Source organism: Pollachius pollachius (genome assembly GCF_949987615.1).
Source record: "Pollachius pollachius genome assembly, contig: scaffold_174, whole genome shotgun sequence".
Lineage (NCBI taxonomy): Eukaryota > Metazoa > Chordata > Actinopteri > Gadiformes > Gadidae > Pollachius > Pollachius pollachius.
The window spans coordinates 32,284-50,734 of NW_027641443.1; the positions used below are offsets into that span (position 1 = coordinate 32,284).

Sequence of the window (18,451 nt, forward strand, 5' to 3'; positions counted from 1 at the left end):
GGGGGGGGGGGGGGTAACATTAAAGCAGATCCATTGATTATCCGTCATACTAAAGTCCTTCAGAGTAACACTCGGAGTAATGCTCTCCCCTCACCCTCCTTCCCCCCTCCCCCGCATTTTTCTCCCACCATTGTCTGGTTCACGTCCCACCGCAAACTGGGAGCGGGGGGGGGGGGTCGCGGTGAACGCCGTTTAGAACCCAGGTTCAACGCTGGAGTTACAACCACGTCTCGGCGCTGGGGGGGCGGGGGCAGGCGGCGTTGGCGATGTGGCGGTGGGCGGCCGCGGCCTCGGCATTGCAGTTGTTGTTGCGGTTGAGGCTGGCGGGGAGGCTCTGCTGGCGGGTGTTGGGCCGAGAGTTGCGACGGGGGCGGGGGGGAGGCTGTGGCCGGGGGCTGGTGGGGGTGAGCGGGGGGTCGGGGGAGGAGCCCACGGGGTTTCTGCTGGAAGAGCTGGCCGAGTCTTCGTCCGTCTCGTCGATCGAGTGAATGCTGCGGACCGATTCGTTGGGGAGACATTCGGGGGGTTGCATGAATTCGTGGATCGAGTTCCTGGATTGGGGCTTCTTGACGTCATTATACTGCGAGCTGCGGAACGCTTTCACCACTCGCATCTGTCAGTGTGGAGGGATGGTGAGACACAAGGAGGGAGACAATGAGCAGGTGGACAGAGTGAAGGGATTAAAAACCTGCTTAAAACAGGCTAGGCTGCTCTTGGAATAGCATGTCCTAGATTAAAGCTTAATTATAGCTTTCAGTGAGATGTTATTTTTACTTTCCTTATTGTAGGAAAAAAGGGTAACATAATACCCCATTTTTATGAAGAGCTATTTTTTTTTACTGTGCATGACTACTTTAAACCTGTAGATGGCAGAAAAATCCCCAAAGCAGCCTAGCATGTAGAGCTTCTTTAAACAGTCAAAAAGCATTCATATTAAGAACTTATTCAGAAATAAAATGTCTTGTCTCTATTCCCTCAACATTTCAAAAAATTTCGAAATGAATACGAATACTATACCATTAATACTCTTAAACTCCTAAACTACACTACACCATACTATACTACAAGGGCTGTTAAGGAGTCTGACAGAGGACAACAATAGAGACAATGGAACAGACTGTAGGACACACTGACCAGATATCTGAGTGGTGACAAGAACAGCTGGAACACACAGAGAGCGGACACAGAACAGTACTCAGAGACATAGTCACAAGTCAACAACAGGACAACAACAAGACAACGACGACAACAGTGGACATGCACCGGCAGCCAGGGCAGCTGCCACCATGCTGTAACAGAGACGCGCGGCGAGGCACGAGGTCTCAGAGGCGGGAGCGCGTGCACCAGGCCTTCAGATGGAGAACCCTTCCCTTACAGGAAGCTCATGTGTGGTAATTCACAGGCAAAATGTCGCAGGCAGCACAAGATGAGCAAAAAGAAAGCACAAAGTTTATCTTTTTGTTTTGTTTTACAGCAGGCATCTGGTCCATGAGTGGAATTTAGCTGGCTGAGAAAATGAACCAATGTCTTGTTTTTTAAATGGATTAATTGGTTATTTGTCAAACAGAACTCAACAGGCCACATGCAGGATGGAGTCTCTGCTTGTTTTTCCAAAGAGCCTGATCACTTTCTCACATAATTAAAGGAACAGTAAGTGTTTACCAAAGCGGAGATGTATCACCATCTCCAAACAGTGAACATTGGAGTATAGTGCCCACCACGTGATGTTATTTAGTTAGGTTGTAAAGTATTATTTTGATGTAATATGTGATTCTGGTTGTTGTTTTTGTGATAGCGAAGCTAGATGGAAAAACGTGTAATCGCTGCAACGTCATTCGGTAGCAAGTCTCTTAAGAGTCCGCCTCACATGTAACAGTATTAGTGTAAGACAGCTGATGTGCAGACTAACATGACCAACATAACATAACATGACTGGGAGAACACAATGAATGTTATTTCAACGTTTTATTCCCTCCATCCCATCTAATATAAACCAGTTAAACTACACTCTGAATCGTCAATTTGTATTTAGGTTAAAAAACTCTTGAGGCTGCATATGAAAATGTCTATATTCTGTAAAATGGTCTAAATGCGTGTTGGTTGTGTTAAAATGTAACTGTACTGTTTCACCAAATTTACCTCAATTTACCTGCATATGACGGCTGCATATGAAATGTCTATATTCTGTAAAATGGTCTAAATGCGTGTTGGTTGTGTTAAAATGTAACTGTACTGTTTCACCAAATTTACCTCAACCGATCGATAGTAGCAATAAACTAAGATAAGCTAAGCTATGGCAAGGACATATCAGCATACACAAAAACCACACATCACTAGCTCATAAAAACACAGAGGGAAGCAAGTGAGAAGCAGTACCAGGCACAGAAGAAAGAAAGTGTTATTGAGCAGAGATGAGGAAATTAAGACAGTTGTGGTGGAAACTCAAATGAGTGAGTAGTTGATAAACCTGTAAATCCAATTCAATGAAATAAAATAAATGTGTTAAATGAGTATAAGGAAAGTAAATCGATATCTAGCAGGCCTACTTTGAGACATAATTTGAGTTTTTCTTATGTCAGAACTTCAAATCCATCTACCCACCAATTATAGAAGAGAATACAAATAGTATGAATAGTAATAGCCTAATGAATATCTTAATCATGAAATGAATGAATGACTTGACTTGATTGAATGAATGATTTAATCCAGTGCATAAATGAGGATTATGTGCGTAAAAAAAGGGTGAGGTCCATGTGTCCCTGTAGTGATCATACACCACAATATGAATCACTTCATCACTGGAGCTGAGCGTCAGGCAGCAGCAAACAAAGCCAGTCCGGGATGGAGCAGTGAAGGAAAGGTTTAAGGCACAGAACCAAGAACATAAACCAGAACCAGCAAAGCGCACAGACAGACAGAACTAAACGACACAGAGAGAGCGACGAGGAGGATCTCAGCGAAGAACAGCGTGGCTCCACACAGTCCTGTATCACAGACACACACACACACACACACACACACACACACACACACACACACACACACACACACACACACACACACCGCAACACACTCACGCATGCGTGGCGTGCAGTGCAACCGGTAACGAATGAGGAGGGGTCGTCAGAAACTCACTCCCGGGCGCCGCGGTGGCGTTGGCGTTTGTCAGAACTACGTGAGTGGGGGTGGAAATATTGGTTACGTCATGGAGCTGGCTGAGCACGGAGGAACGGCGACGCATGGCACCCTGGAAGGAGCCGCTCCGCTTGAAGGTGCTCACTACCTCCATCTGGCGGAGAGAGGGAGAAATGCGCCCCACACAGAACACATGACACATGTCACACAAACACGGCGTCTCCACAGTGTGGCGCTGCCGGGCGGTTGGTGGGGAAGTGGGTGGAACAAAATCAACCAAACATGAGCTTAGATGATCTATTCCCTCAAAAAGAAAGACATTCAAATAAAAACGTTTGTTAGGTGATTCAGAGGGTGAGATAGAGGATGGATGGGTGGTGGCAAGTTACATTTAAAATGCAAAGAAATGTGTGTGTGTGTGTGTGTGTGTGTGTGTGTGTGTGTGTGTGTGTGTGTTGTGTGTTTGTGTGTGTGTGTGTGTGTGTGTGTGTGTGTGTTTGTGTGTGTGTGTGTGTGTGTCAGAATCTGGAGGGCAGGTGTCTTTACCTTGGTGGAGATTGGGTGTAAAGTCACTGTTAATGTTAATGAGTTCAAAGTAGGAATGTGAAACTGTCGAAAAAGAACAGGGCCATGCAGTGGGGAAAAATAAACAACACGAACCTGTCCTTAATATTAATACTAATATCAGACTGGACAACAGCATCAACTAAAGCCTGGCTACTGGATGTTACTGCAAAGATGACATTGAACAATATTAAATACACTATTCAATAAATGATTTTTTGGTCTCAGGTCTCATTATTCGTCTTCAGCTCCAACGGGTCCTTAGCGTTCTAACAGGACAGCCGGTGTCTTCACCAGGCTTAATATAGGTTCTACTGCCTTTCAGCACAACGTTGATAAATCCAGGACATCTGGTGCTTTGAGCCGTTTCCTGACACATATGGAAAACCGTCCATATGTTCCCACCAACCCTTTACGTAATCAGTGTTGGCCTTCCTGTGCGGTCAGAGTTTTACAGGATGGAGCCGTATTCAGAGCAGGCTGACAGTGAATTCTTTCTCAATTCACATTTCATATCCCTCGACTTCCATTATGGGAAGATAATGTTGAGGAACATTTCTATGCCTCAACCCTGGATATATATATATTTTTCGTAACATCACAGGAGAAATAATGATGAAATAACTATTGAGTGATAGTGAATGTGTGATAGTGAATGTGTGATAGTGAATGAGTGATAGTGAATGTGTGATAGTGAACGAGTGATAGTGAATGAGTGATAGTGAACGAGTGATAGTGAATGAGTGATAGATGTGTGATAGTGAATGAGTTATAGTGAATGAATGATAGACGTGATAGTGAATGAGTGATAGTAAATGAGTGATAGTGAATGAGTGATAGATGTGTGATAGTGAATGAGTGATAGTGAATGAGTGATAGTGAATGAGTGATAGACGTGTGATAGTGAATGAGTGATAGTGAATGAGTGATAGTGAATGAGTGATAGTGAATGAGTGATAGACGTGTGATAGTGAACGAGTTATAGTGAATGAGTGATAGATGTGTGATAGTGAATGAGTGAAAGTGAATGAGTGATAGTGAATGAGTGATAGACGTGTGATAGTGAACGAGTTCTAGTGAATGAGTGATAGTGAATGTGTGATATGAAACAGAAGAAGTGTTGTGTCGATGGCTCCTGTGTTAGGAAATGAAAAGTCATTACAGTGCTCAGAAATACCGACGTGAGGAAGACATGAAGTCCTGGTGCGAGTTTGTTCTTCAGATAAGGAAGGAGACAGGAAGCACACAGCCATCGGGTCAAATTCCCCTAGGCCCTTCAGTTGACCCCAAAAGCCTGAATCCTATAACCCCTTCATTGGGGTTCCATGGTATGACGTGATGTGATATAGGACGCTACGCTAGGGGGCGCGGGGGCCAACCTGGGTCTGGATGCGGTTGAGGCCCCTGAACCAAAGGATCTGTCCGCGTCGGAGCTCCCGCTCCGCGTGGTCGATCTCGTCCTCGTCGTCCGCCATGTCCTCGTCCATGTTGTCGTCGGCGCCCGTGCCGGGTCCCGCCTCCTTCAGGCATTTGAAGTGGCTGGTTGGTACGGAGGTCACCACCTGTCGCCGGGCAGAACAGGAAGGTCCTACGTCAGTCCAGAGTTCTATCGGCGAAGGCTTTTCAACATATAATAATAATAATAAAAATAGGGGCGTGAGTGAATGCACACCAAGTGTTTATTATTACTATGGTTATTATAAACATTGGATGTTGTTGTTGTTAAAAGGAAAGGAAAAAAACTAACCAATAATAATAACTAATCAGGAGAAGGCAAATTAATTAAATAGCCAATCGCAAGAGGGGCTGTTTAAAGGGCCTGTGCTTTGGGAACAGACTGTTTCCTGGGGGCTCCTCAGGGTTCTCTTTGAGGGAGGGGTCCTACCTGTCCCCACAGGAGTTCCCCCAGCCCGATGAAGAGGCACCAGAACCACTGCTCCACGTTGAGAGGGGCGCAGCTGAACGGTTTCCCTCCGAACTGAACGATCACGATCTGAACAGAATACAGAACACGCTTTACCATGAAGCATTACTGAAGCATTAACTCCTCTGGTGGACGTTACCACCGAGCCAAGCTCACAGATAATACACAATACAAGAAAGAAGTGGCTTTCCACACTTTTACTAGATATGCTAGTATCAGCCCAATTAAAATACGAAACACAATGTCCTGTTTAAGGTTACGTCCAAAGGGTGAAAAACAATTAGGACTGAATTATAACTGCACACAAATCTGAGTAAACGAAGCAAGACAAGGCTCTTCCAGCAGTGTCTTGGCCATCAGAGTCACACACACACACACAAACACACAAACACACACACACACACACACACACACACACACAGTCACAGTTACACACACACACACACACACACACCGTCACAGTCACACACACAGTCACAGTTACACACACACACACACACACATACACACACACAGTCACAGTCACAGTCACAGTTACACACACACACACACAGTCACAGTCACAGACACACACACACACACACACACACACACACACACACACACACACAGTCACAGTCACACACACACACACACACACACACACACACAGTCACAGTTACACACACACACACACACACATACCGTCACAGTCACACACACACCGTCACAGTCACACACACACACACACACACACACACACACACACACACACACACACACACACACACACACACACACACACACAGGCGCGCGCTGTACGGTGGTCCTTGGTGAGGAGCGATCCTCCCCTGGGGGGCAGGGGGACCTCAGCACCCCAGGGTGATGGGGTTGACCTCACCTGCACCACGAAGGTGCCCAGGACGATGGAGCAGAAGATGGGGTTGGCGAAGATGCCGTCGAACACGTTCCTCTCGCCGTGGATCTTGCGGGCGTTGATCTCGTTGAAGAGCTGCATGAGGACGAAGGTGTTGAAGATGACGGTGTAATGCTCCGAGGGGGGCGCGTGGAGGGGGGCGTTACGGCCACTGTCGATGTTGAAGATCTTCTCGCCTGGGGAGATGGTTCATGTCAGGTTAAGGTCCGTCGCTAAGGGGACTCTTCCTCCAGATCTACCCAGGTCCTTTGGCTGATATCGGCCTAACTGTTAAATATCAGTGTTTGTGAATGGCATGAAATGGTCGACACAAGTTTAGGCGCTTAAAAAAAAAGAACGTAAGGTCTTTATGTGTTTAAAAGCAAATTTGACCACGGTTGAATGACACAATGAAATAAAATGAATGAAAATCATGTCATTTTTGTCCTCAAAAGGTTCTGCACTCGAACCCTGACCAGTCCACCAATCCCTGAGCAAGAGGACTTACCCCTACCTGCTCCTACTGCATCTGTAAGTAAAGTCGGATAAAAGTGTTAAACTGTGTAATCAGCCACCAGCCACACACCCACCTGCGAACAGCAGGGTGAAGATGATCACCAGCTGGTAGGCGCTGTGTCCCAGGATGTTCTTCAGCATGGTTCTGGAGATCAGGGGGTTGTTGCGTCCGTAGGGCTTCCTCAGCAGCAGGGACTCTGTGGGGGGCTCGGTGGCCAGGGCCAGCGAGGCGAAAGTGTCCATGATGAGGTTGACCCACAGCATCTGCACCGCCTTCAGCGGGGAGTCCTTGGGGAGAGACAGACGCTATTGGAAGGACACAAGGGCAGGGTAGTGTGGCACGAGTTTGATACCCCGCTCCTGTAGGCCCCCTTGAGCAAGGGGCCCTCCCCGCCATGCTCCCTAAGGGCTGGTGATATGTATCATAATGGCGTGGTTCACCTGGGTGATAATTCCTAAGGGTCGGTGATATGTATCATAATGGCGTGGTTCACCTGGGTGATATTCCTAAGGGTCGGTGATATGTATCATAATGACGTGGTTCACCTGGGTGATATTCCCTGAGGGTCGGTGATGTGTATCATAATGACGTGGTTCACCTGGGTGATATTCCTAAGGGTCGTGATATGTATCATAATGACGTGGTTCACCTGGGTGATGCAGGCCCCGCAGAAGGCCACGATGACGGCCACGATGTTGACGGTGAGCTGGAACTGCAGGAACTTGGAGATGCTGTCGTAGACGTTCCTGCCCCACATCACCGCCTTCACGATGCTGGAGAAGTTGTCGTCCGTCAGGATGATGTCAGAGGCCTCCTTTGCCACGTCGGTGCCAGCGATGCCCTGAGAAGCGCACAGGATGGAGCCGTATTCAGAGCAGGCTGACAGTGTTTTACAGGAGGGAGCCGTATTCAGAGCAGGCTGACAGTGTTTTACAGGATGGAGCCGTATTCAGAGCAGGCTGACAGTGTTTTACAGGATGGAGCCGTATTCAGAGCAGGCTGACAGTGTTTTACAGGAGGGAGCCGTATTCAGAGCAGGCTGACAGTGTTTTACAGGATGGAGCCGTATCAGGGCAGGCTGACAGTGTTTTACAGGATGGAGCCGTATTCAGAGCAGGCTGACAGTGCTTTACAGGATGGAGCCGTATTCAGAGCAGGTTGACAGTGTTTTACAGGATGGAGCCGTATCAGGGCAGGCTGACAGTGTTTTACAGGATGGAGCCGTATTCAGAGCAGGCTGACAGTGTTTTACAGGATGGAGCCGTATCAGGGCAGGCTGACAGTGTTTTACAGGATGAAGCCGTATTCAGAGCAGGTTGACAGTGTTTTACAGGATGGAGCCGTATTCAGTACAGGCTGACAGTGTATTACAGGATGGAGCCGTATTCAGAGCAGGCTGACAGTGTTTTACAGGATGGAGCCGTATCAGGGCAGGCTGACAGTGTTTTACAGGATGGAGCCGTATTTAGAGCAGGCTGACAGTGTTTTACAGGTTGGAGCCGTATCAGGGCAGGCTGACAGTGTTTTACAGGATGGAGCCGTACTCAGAGCAGGCTGACAGTGTTTTACAGGATGGAGCCGTATCAGGGCAGGCTGACAGTGTTTTACAGGATGAAAAGTTCATGGACAATGTGCAATTATTGTAAAACACTGTACATTTCATCTATTTATTTTTTTATGCGTACATTGCACTACTGCCTTGTACTTTTTACTCTTACTGTATTTATGTTGTGTGTATACTTGGATGCTGCTACAATTTCGTTGTACACTGTGCAATGACAAATAAAATGATTCTGTATTCTGATTCTGAAAGGGCAAACTGAGCAGACAGAACAAATAAATAGTGGTCAAATTGTGTTGTAATTGTCAGCCGGCAGTTGAAAGAAACTGCTTGAAATCAGGTCAAAATAAGCTTTGCGCCATAAATCCACCAAACGAGGAATAAAAGCGTCTCCTGTCACTTGCCTCATCTATTTATAGTATGAACTCCTATGAACCCCTTAGAGTCAGTCTGGTCTCACCATGGCGAAGCCCACGTCCGCCTTCTTCAGGGCAGGCCCGTCGTTGGTGCCGTCCCCGGTCACGGCCACCACCTGCCTCTGCTCCAGCGCCGTGCTCTCTATGATACCTGAGAGGGGACACGCACTGGGGTCAGGGTCAGGGTCAGGGCTAGGGTCAGGGCTGGGGTCAGGGTCAGGGCTGGGAGTGCTCTCTATGATACCTGAGAGGGGACACGCACTGGGGTCAGGGTCAGGGTCAGGGCTAGGGTCAGGGTCAGGGCTGGGGTCAGGGTCAGGGCCAGGGCTGGGGGTGCTCTCTATGATACCTGAGAGGGGACACGCACTGGGGTCAGGGTCAGGGTCAGGGTAAGGGTCAGGGTCAGGGCTGGGGTCAGGGTCAGGGTCAGGGCTTTGGTCAGGGTCAGGGCTGGGGTTAGGGTTAGGGTCAGGGTCAGGGCTGGGGTTAGGGTCAGGGTCAGGGCTGGGGTTAGGGTCAGGGTCAGGGCTGGGGTTAGGGTTAGGGTTAAGGTCAGGGTTAGCCCTATCCCCAACCCCCAGAGGTCAGGGTTAGGGTCAGGGTTAGGGTTAGGGTTAGCCCTAACACCCAGAGGTCATGGTTAGGGTTAGGGTTAGGTCAGGGTCAGGGTTAGGGTTAGGGTCAGCCCTAACCCTGACACCCAGAGGTAAGGGTCAGGGTTAGGGTCAGGGCTGACCCTAACACCCAGAGGTCAGGGTTAGGGTCAGGGTTGGGGTTAGCCCTAACACCCAGAGGTCAGGGTTAGGGTCAGGGTTGGGGTTAGCCCTAAGACCCAGAGGTCAGGGTTAGGGTTAGGGTCAGCCCTAACCCTAACACCCAGAGGTCAGGGTTAGGGTAAGGGTTGGGGTTAGCCCTAACACCCAGAGGTCAGTGTTAGGGTTAGGGTCAGCCCTGACCCTAACACCAAGAGGTCAGCACCGCTGGAGCCTCGAGGTAGAGCCTACAGAAGAGGTCAGGGAGAGGCTGAGAGCGGAGCTGAGAGCAGAGCCTAAACGTTAAAACAGTATTCATGATCTCAATCAAACAGAAGTTGTGATGAAAGACCTGTCACACAAACCATAAGACTTCCATTTTGCTGGGTAATAAGAAGTAAAATATTACTATGGATAACCATTTTATTATAATATGTTAGTATTTTGTGAACATGGTGCTTTTGTATCTTTCTGTTCATCCCACACGACCCAGTATCAGTGCTGGACAAGTCCCAGTATCAGTGCTGGACCAGTCCCAGTATCAGAACGGGACCAGTCCCAGTATCCCAGTACCAGACCAGTCCCAGTATCAGTACCGGACCAGTCCCAGTATCAGCACCGAACCAGTCCCAGTATCAGCACCGGACCAGTCCCAGTATCAGCACCGGACCTGTCCCAGTATCCCAGTACCTTTCACCAGGATGTATTTGTCGGAGGGCGAGGACCGGGCCAGGACCCGCAGCTTTGGCCAGATCTTGTCGATGCGCTCCTGCTCGATCTGTCGGATCACGGAGACGCTCGTTAGCGACCTTCGAACCCTCACTCTCTTCAGCGGTCGTCGAGATGCGAGCTGCGCTGACTCCACCCACCTCTCCCTTCTCGTTCCTGATTCGCCGGTTGAAATCCTTGCCCTCCATGCACAGGAAGTCGTCACCGGGTTGGATGATGCCGCACTTGCCGGCGATGGCGCGCGCCGTATTGATGTTGTCGCCGGTAACCATGCGCACGGTGATCCCGGCACGCTGGCACTTCCTGATGGCGTCCGGGACCTGGAGGAGGAGAGGAGGAGAGGAAGAGAGGAGGAGAGGAGGAAGAGGAGGAGAGGAGCAGAGGAGGAGGAGGAGAGGAGGTGAGGAGGGGAGGAGGAGAGGAGGAGAGGAGGAAGAGGAGGAGAGGAGCAGAGGAGAGGAGGAGAGGAGGCGAGGAGGAGAGGAGGAAGAGGAGGAGAGGTGGAGAGGAGGAAGAGGAGGAGAAGAGGAGAGGAGGAGGAGGAGAGGAGCAGAGGAGGAGGAGAGGAGGAAGAGGAGGAAGAGGAGGAGAGGAGGAGGAGGAGAGGAGGAAGAGGAGGAGAGGAGGAAGAGGAGGAAGAGGAGGAGAGGAGGAGGAGGGGAGGAGGAGAGGAGGAGAGGAGGAGAGGAGGAAGAGGAGGAGGAGGAGGAGAGGAGGAGAGGAGGAAGAGGAGGAGAGGAGGAGAGGGGGAGAGGATTGTCATCCGTTGCCATGGTGAAATACGACTCTAGCTTTAGATATTTAGTGTTTGGTGCTTCTAAGATAAGATCAGATATACTTTATGAAACCAGCGCAGAACGTACAGGACAGTGATAGAGAATTACAACATTTAAATAAGAATGAAAACTACAAAAAGATACACACATAGAACAGCAGCAAAAAATACAGCTGCATCTACATTTCAAAGTCAAACGTTTTTTAGTTCTCACTTCTGTGGCACAACCAAGAGATTGCACAGAGTTGCACAGGAGAGTATTATGCATCTTGGTTAATTTGCCTAGCTTTGTGCTATTGCCTTCAGCCATACAGGGAAGGTTTTAATTGGACTTTGGAGTGAAATCATGCACTTGCGCTATGTTAATAGTGAAAGAATAAAAGTGTAAGGCAACATTTATTCTCAAAAATTGCTCAAAGGATGGAACATAGGGAATACTAGAATACTGTTTGGAAAATACGTCAATGCTTACTGGAAAGTATCCCATCTTTAAATAACTTAAGTATGATAATGATGTCAATTCAAAACCAAAAGAAGCCACAAAAGAGCTAGAAAAATTGATATACATTACTTGCAATTTCACTTCTTGAAACAGTAATGACAAGACTTAGATATGGCTGAAATTTAACAGAATATAGAGCCATAAGATATATCGATAATGTAAAGTTGAATAATCCCAGATGGGAAATTAGAGTGTCAAAGAAAGTACAGACAGTAAAAATAATATAACCAAAGAATAGAAAAACTCATACATTCACCCTCTGCATTCATGTGTTCATGGCACCATGTGTGCATGGTCTCATGTGTTCATGGTGCCATGAACACGTGAGACCATGCACACATGAGACCATGAACATATGAGACCATGAACACATGAGACCATGAACACATGAACACATGGGACCATGAGACCATGAACACATGAGACCATGAACAAATGAACATATGGGACCATGAACACATGAGACCGTGAACACATGAGACCGTGAACACATGAGACCATGAACACATGAGACCATGAACATATGGGACCATGAACACATGAGACCATGAACACATGAACACATGGGACCATGAACACATGAGACCATGAACACATGAGACCATGAGACCATGAACACATGAGACCATGAACCCATGAACATATGGGACCAAGAACACATGAGACCATGAACACATGAGACCATGAACATATGGCACCATGAACACATGAGACCGTGAACACATGAGACCGTGAACACATGAGACAATGAACACATGAGACCATAAACACATGAGACCATGAACATATGGGACCATGAACATATGGGACCATGAACATATGGGACCATGAACACATGAGACCATGAACACATGAGACCATGAACATATGGGACCATGAACACGTGAGACCATGAGACCATGAACACATGAGACCATGAACACATGTGACCATGAGACCATGAACACATGAGACCATGAACACATGAGACCGTGAACACATGAGACCGTGAACACATGAGACCATGAGCACATGAACAAATGAGACCATGAGACCATGAACACATGAGGCCGTGAACACATGAGACCATGAACACATGGTCCCATGAACACATGAGACCATGAACACATGGTCCCATGAACACATGGTCCCATGAACACATGAGACGTGAACACATGAGACCGTGAACACATGAGACCATGAGCACATGAACACATGGTGCCATTAACCCATGAGACCATTAGACCATGAACACATGAACACATGAACACATGAGCACATGAACACATGGTGCCATGAACACATGGTGCCATGAACACATGAGACCGTGAACACATGAACACATGAGACCATGAACACATGAGACCATGGTCCCATGAACACATGGTCCCATGAACACATGAGACCGTGAACACATGAGACCATGAGCACATGAACACATGAGACCATGGTCCCATGAACACATGAGACCGTGAACACATGAGACCATGAGCACATGAACACATGGTGCCATGAACACATGAGACCGTGAACACATGAACACATGAGACCATGAACACATGAGACCGTGAACACATGAACACATGGTCCCATGAACACATGAGACCGTGAACACATGAGACCATGAACACATGAGACCGTGAACACATGAACACATGAGACCATGAACACATGAGACCATGAACACATGAGACCGTGAACACATGAGACCATGAACACATGAGACCATGAACACATGAACACATGGGACCATGAACACATGGTCCCATAAACACATGAGACTTGAACACATGAGACCGTGAACACATGAGACCATGAGCACATGAACACATGGTGCCATGAACCCATGAGACCATTAGACCATGAACACATGAGCACATGAACACATGAGCACATGAACACATGGTCCCATGAACACATGAGACCGTGAACACATGAACACATGAGACCATGGTCCCATGAACACATGAGACCTTGAACACATGAGACCATGAGCACATGAACACATGGTGCCATGAACACATGAGACCGTGAACACATGAACACATGGTCCCATGAACACATGAGACCGTGAACACATGAGACCATGAACACATGAGACCATGAACACATGAGACCGTGAACACATGAACACATGAGACCATGAACACATGGTCCCATGAACACATGAGACGTGAACACATGAGACCGTGAACACATGAGACCATGAGCACATGAACACATGGTGCCATGAACCCATGAGACCATTAGACCATGAACACATGAGCACATGAACACATGAGCACATGAAAACATGGTCCCATGAACACATGAGACCGTGAACACATGAACACATGAGACCATGAACACATGAGACCGTGAACACATGAACACATGGTCCCATGAACACATGAGACCGTGAACACATGAACACATGAGACCATGAACACATGAGACCGTGAACACATGAACACATGGTCCCATGAACACATGAGACCGTGAACACATGAACACATGAGACCATGAACACATGAGACCGTGAACACATGAACACATGGGACCATGAACACATGGTGCCATGAACAAATGAGACCGTGAACACATGAACACATGAGACCATGAACACATGAGACCATGAACACATGAGACCGTGAACACATGAGACCATGAGCACATGAACACATGGTGCCATGAACACATGAGACCGTGAACACATGACAACGTGAACACATGTGACCGTGAACACATGAACACATGAGACCATGAACACATGAGACCGTGAACACATGAACACATGAGACCGTGAACACATGAGACCGTGAACACAGGAACACATGGGACCATGAACACATGAGACCATGAACAGATGAGACCATGAACACATGGTGCCATGAACACATGAGACCGTGAACACATGAGACCATGAACACATGGTCCCATGAACATATGAGACCGTGAACACATGAGACCGTGAACACATGAGACCATGAGCACATGAACACATGGTGCCATGAACCCATGAGACCATTAGACCATGAACACATGAGCACATGAACACATGAGCACATGGTCCCATGAACACATGAGACCGTGAACACATGAGACCATGAGCACATGAACACATGAGACCATGGTCCCATGAACACATGAGACCGTGAACACATGAGACCATGAGCACATGAACACATGGTGCCATGAACACATGAGACCGTGAACACATGAACACATGAGACCATGAACACATGAGACCGTGAACACATGAACACATGAGACCGTGAACACATGAGACTGTGAACACATGAACACATGGGACCATGAACACATGAGACCATGAACACATGGTGCCATGAACACATGAGACCGTGAACACATGAACACATGAGACCATGAACACATGAGACCATGAACACACGAGACCGTGAACACATGGTGCCATGAACACATGAGACTGTGAACACATGAGCACATGAACACATGGTGCCATGAACACATGAGACCGTGAACACATGAGACCATGAGCACATGAACACATGAGACCATGGTCCCATGAACACATGAGACCGTGAACACATGAGACCATGAGCACATGAACACATGGTGCCATGAACACATGAGACCGTGAACACATGAACACATGAGACCATGAACACGAGACCGTGAACACATGAACACATGAGACTGTGAACACATGAGACTGTGAACACATGAACACATGGGACCATGAACACATGAGACCATGAACACATGGTGCCATGAACACATGAGACCGTGAACACATGAACACATGAGACAATGAACACATGAACACATGAGTCCATGAACACATGAGACTATGAACACACGAGACCGTGAACACATGGTGCCATGAACACATGAGCACATGAACACATGGTGCCATGAACACATGAGACCGTGAACACATGGGACCATGAACACATGAGCACAGGAACACATGGTGCCATGAACACATGAGACCGTGAACACATGGTGCCATGAACACATGAGACTGTGAACACATGAACACATGAGACCGTGAACACATGAACACATGGGACCATGAACACATGAGACCGTGAACACATGAACACATGAGACTGTGAACACATGAGACCGTGAACACATGAACACATGGGACCATGAACACATGAGCACATGAACACATGGTGCCATGAACACATGAGACTGTGAACACATGAACACATGAGCCCGTGAGCAGACTCATCCCAGCCATCGGACCTCGGGTCGGACAGGGTCCTCGATGCCGACCACGGCGATGCAGGACAGGTTGGTCAGGATGTCGGCCTCGTCCTCCCAGTCAGGCTCGGGGTTGGCGGGGAGGTCGCGGTACGCCACGCAGATGGTCCTCAGGCCCTCGCACGCCATCGGCTCGATCACCTTCTTCACCATCTTGTCCCGGTCGGCGCGCTTGAAGTTCCTCAGCTCCCCGGCAGCGTCCATGATGGTGGAGCACCTGGGAGGCAAACACACACGCACGCACGCACGCATGCACGCGAGCACACACACACACACACACACGCACACACACACACACACACACAAACACACAGGGCTTAGCCTTACAGTTAGTATTTTTTCCTACCAAAACCCCAGAAGAAAAAGTTATGTTTTAACCTGCACAATATTATTTTGTGGTTGAATGTTGTTGCGTTTCATCTCTTATTTCTACTAATTTAAAGGATCCATCTTATCATTATCATGATGTTATACAAACACATATGCCTCTGTTGGTCAGCAGTCCTGCATTAGAGGAGGTCAGGAACTCATTTCTAGGACGTCCAAGTTCTTAGTCGTTTTAAAGGTTGATTACACTCAAATACGTCTAAACCTACAACAACATAGGAATCAAGGTTGACGCCCAGAGTAGCCCATCGATAACATCCCATAATGTAATAGGCTTGTGGAGCACTGACTTCTTGAGCAGGATCTCGGAGGCGCCCTTGCTGTACAGGCGGAAGGAGCGGTCGGGCAGCTGCACCACGGTGCTCATGGACTTGCGGACGGAGTTGAAGGTGAACACCTTGTAGAGCTTCTCCTCGGGGATCTGCTCCCGGACGGGGACGTAGTCACGCTTCAGGCTCAGCACCAGCCCCAACAGGGCGCACTCCGTCTTGTTGCCCACCTGCTTGGGCAGCCCCCCCTCCTGATCAGGGGGCTGGGAGGGCGAGACGCAGGTTGGTGTACTGTTAGTGTGTTGGTATAATGTTAGTCAGGCCCGGACCCCAACATTATACTAACCCCAGGTTAGTATAATGTTACTGTGGAGGTCATATTGGAGACGCATTCCCTCCCCACACACGTACACTAGGGGTGTAACGTGTATTCGTATTGAATCGATCGGTACGGATGTCACGGTTCGGTGCATAGATTTACACGGAGAATACGCGGTATAAAATTAAATAAAACTGGTGTGCGAATTAATTGATGTAATGCCGATCTAATGTAAAATACACGATCTTCAGGGACAACTGAGACGCCTGAAAGGGTGCCGGCAAGTTCGAGCTACACACGCCGTCCGTTGATTGGTCAACAGAATCGTATTTCCGTGAGACAGGGGGATAATAAACAAACACATTATCCGCGAGGTATTTCTGGAAAACGGCGAAAGATTTGTTTATTGAAGAAAATGTCGCACAAAAGTTTGCCGTCCTTCTTGGACGTCCTACATTGTTGATCTGTGTTCATTATGCGAGTTCTTCTTTTTCCTTGGATTTATTAGCAGGCTACACTATGCAGCTATCAGGTCACAATGCTAACATAGCTGCCGCGGCTATCGAGACCCGGTTTAACCCCCCCCCCACCATAAGGGTACTGTCGGCGGTGGAAATGCGAGCCGTAACTGAGCTACGCTGAAACGCACTTTCACTACTCCACCGAACAGACCCGCAACCTCACGTGGAAATGCACAAATTCTGTGTACTTTGCACTTTCATAAATAAGACATGCTGTATTTCCCGTTTAATAACTGATGGAGTCTGGAGGTGATGTGGGGCAGTACTTATTGTTTACTGTTTACATCTTAGATGACACAGTTCAGGCGGTTGCAGCTAGCTCAGGGGAGAGACTGTACGACACTAGGTGGTACAACCTGAGACAATTAATAAGAATTGCCTTCTGCATTTTTGTTTTTTCTTTTCCATTCACTGTACCGAACTCGTACCGAACCGTGATGTCTGAACCGAGGTATGAACCGAACCGTGACTTCAGTGTACCTTTACACCCCTAACGTACACCCATCACGCCCTCAGGCCTGGACCCCAAACCCCCCCACCCCGCGGAGCTACCCCCCCTCCCAGACTGCTCCCCCTACCATGATCTTGGAGGTGTAGGCGCTGTTGACGGAGATGGAGGCCACCATCAGCTCCAGCGCCTTGCCGTGGACCTGCTCTGGCTCGGGGATGGTGGGGAAGTGGTGGTCGCAGACGTAGAGCTGCACGGCCGTCATGCGGTTGGTGGTGAGCGTGCCCGTCTTGTCCGAGCAGATGGCCGTGGCGTTGCCCATGGTCTCGCAGGCGTCCAGGTGCCGCACCAGGTTGTTGTCCTTCATCATTTTCTGGAGAGAAATGAACGATAGTATTTGTAGAGCATTCGAAAACCTCAAAGTGCTACAGAGTTTAAGAGAAAAAAAAGAAGAAGCTAACTTTATGATGTTGACTAGCTGTGGTTAGTACCTAGCTGTGGTTAACTAACTATATGGCGTTCACT

General features: G+C 48.2%; 1 pseudogene across 1 annotated transcript in view; it reads right to left on the minus strand.

Moving 5' to 3' along the window:
- Nucleotides 1-217: 217 nt before the first annotated feature.
- The window catches only part of LOC307091592 (plasma membrane calcium-transporting ATPase 3-like), a 26,229-nt pseudogene continuing 7,995 nt past the window's right edge, over nucleotides 218-18,451 (minus strand). Inside the window, exons 6-17 of the transcript in view lie at nucleotides 18,057-18,299; nucleotides 16,660-16,901; nucleotides 15,965-16,199; nucleotides 10,634-10,813; nucleotides 10,455-10,542; nucleotides 9,057-9,163; nucleotides 7,685-7,876; nucleotides 7,109-7,322; nucleotides 6,504-6,715; nucleotides 5,585-5,692; nucleotides 5,079-5,261; nucleotides 218-613 (exon numbers count right to left, since the gene is read on the minus strand). The product of the transcript in view is annotated as a plasma membrane calcium-transporting ATPase 3-like (transcript). The remainder of the gene's footprint in view (nucleotides 614-5,078; nucleotides 5,262-5,584; nucleotides 5,693-6,503; nucleotides 6,716-7,108; nucleotides 7,323-7,684; nucleotides 7,877-9,056; nucleotides 9,164-10,454; nucleotides 10,543-10,633; nucleotides 10,814-15,964; nucleotides 16,200-16,659; nucleotides 16,902-18,056; nucleotides 18,300-18,451) is intronic.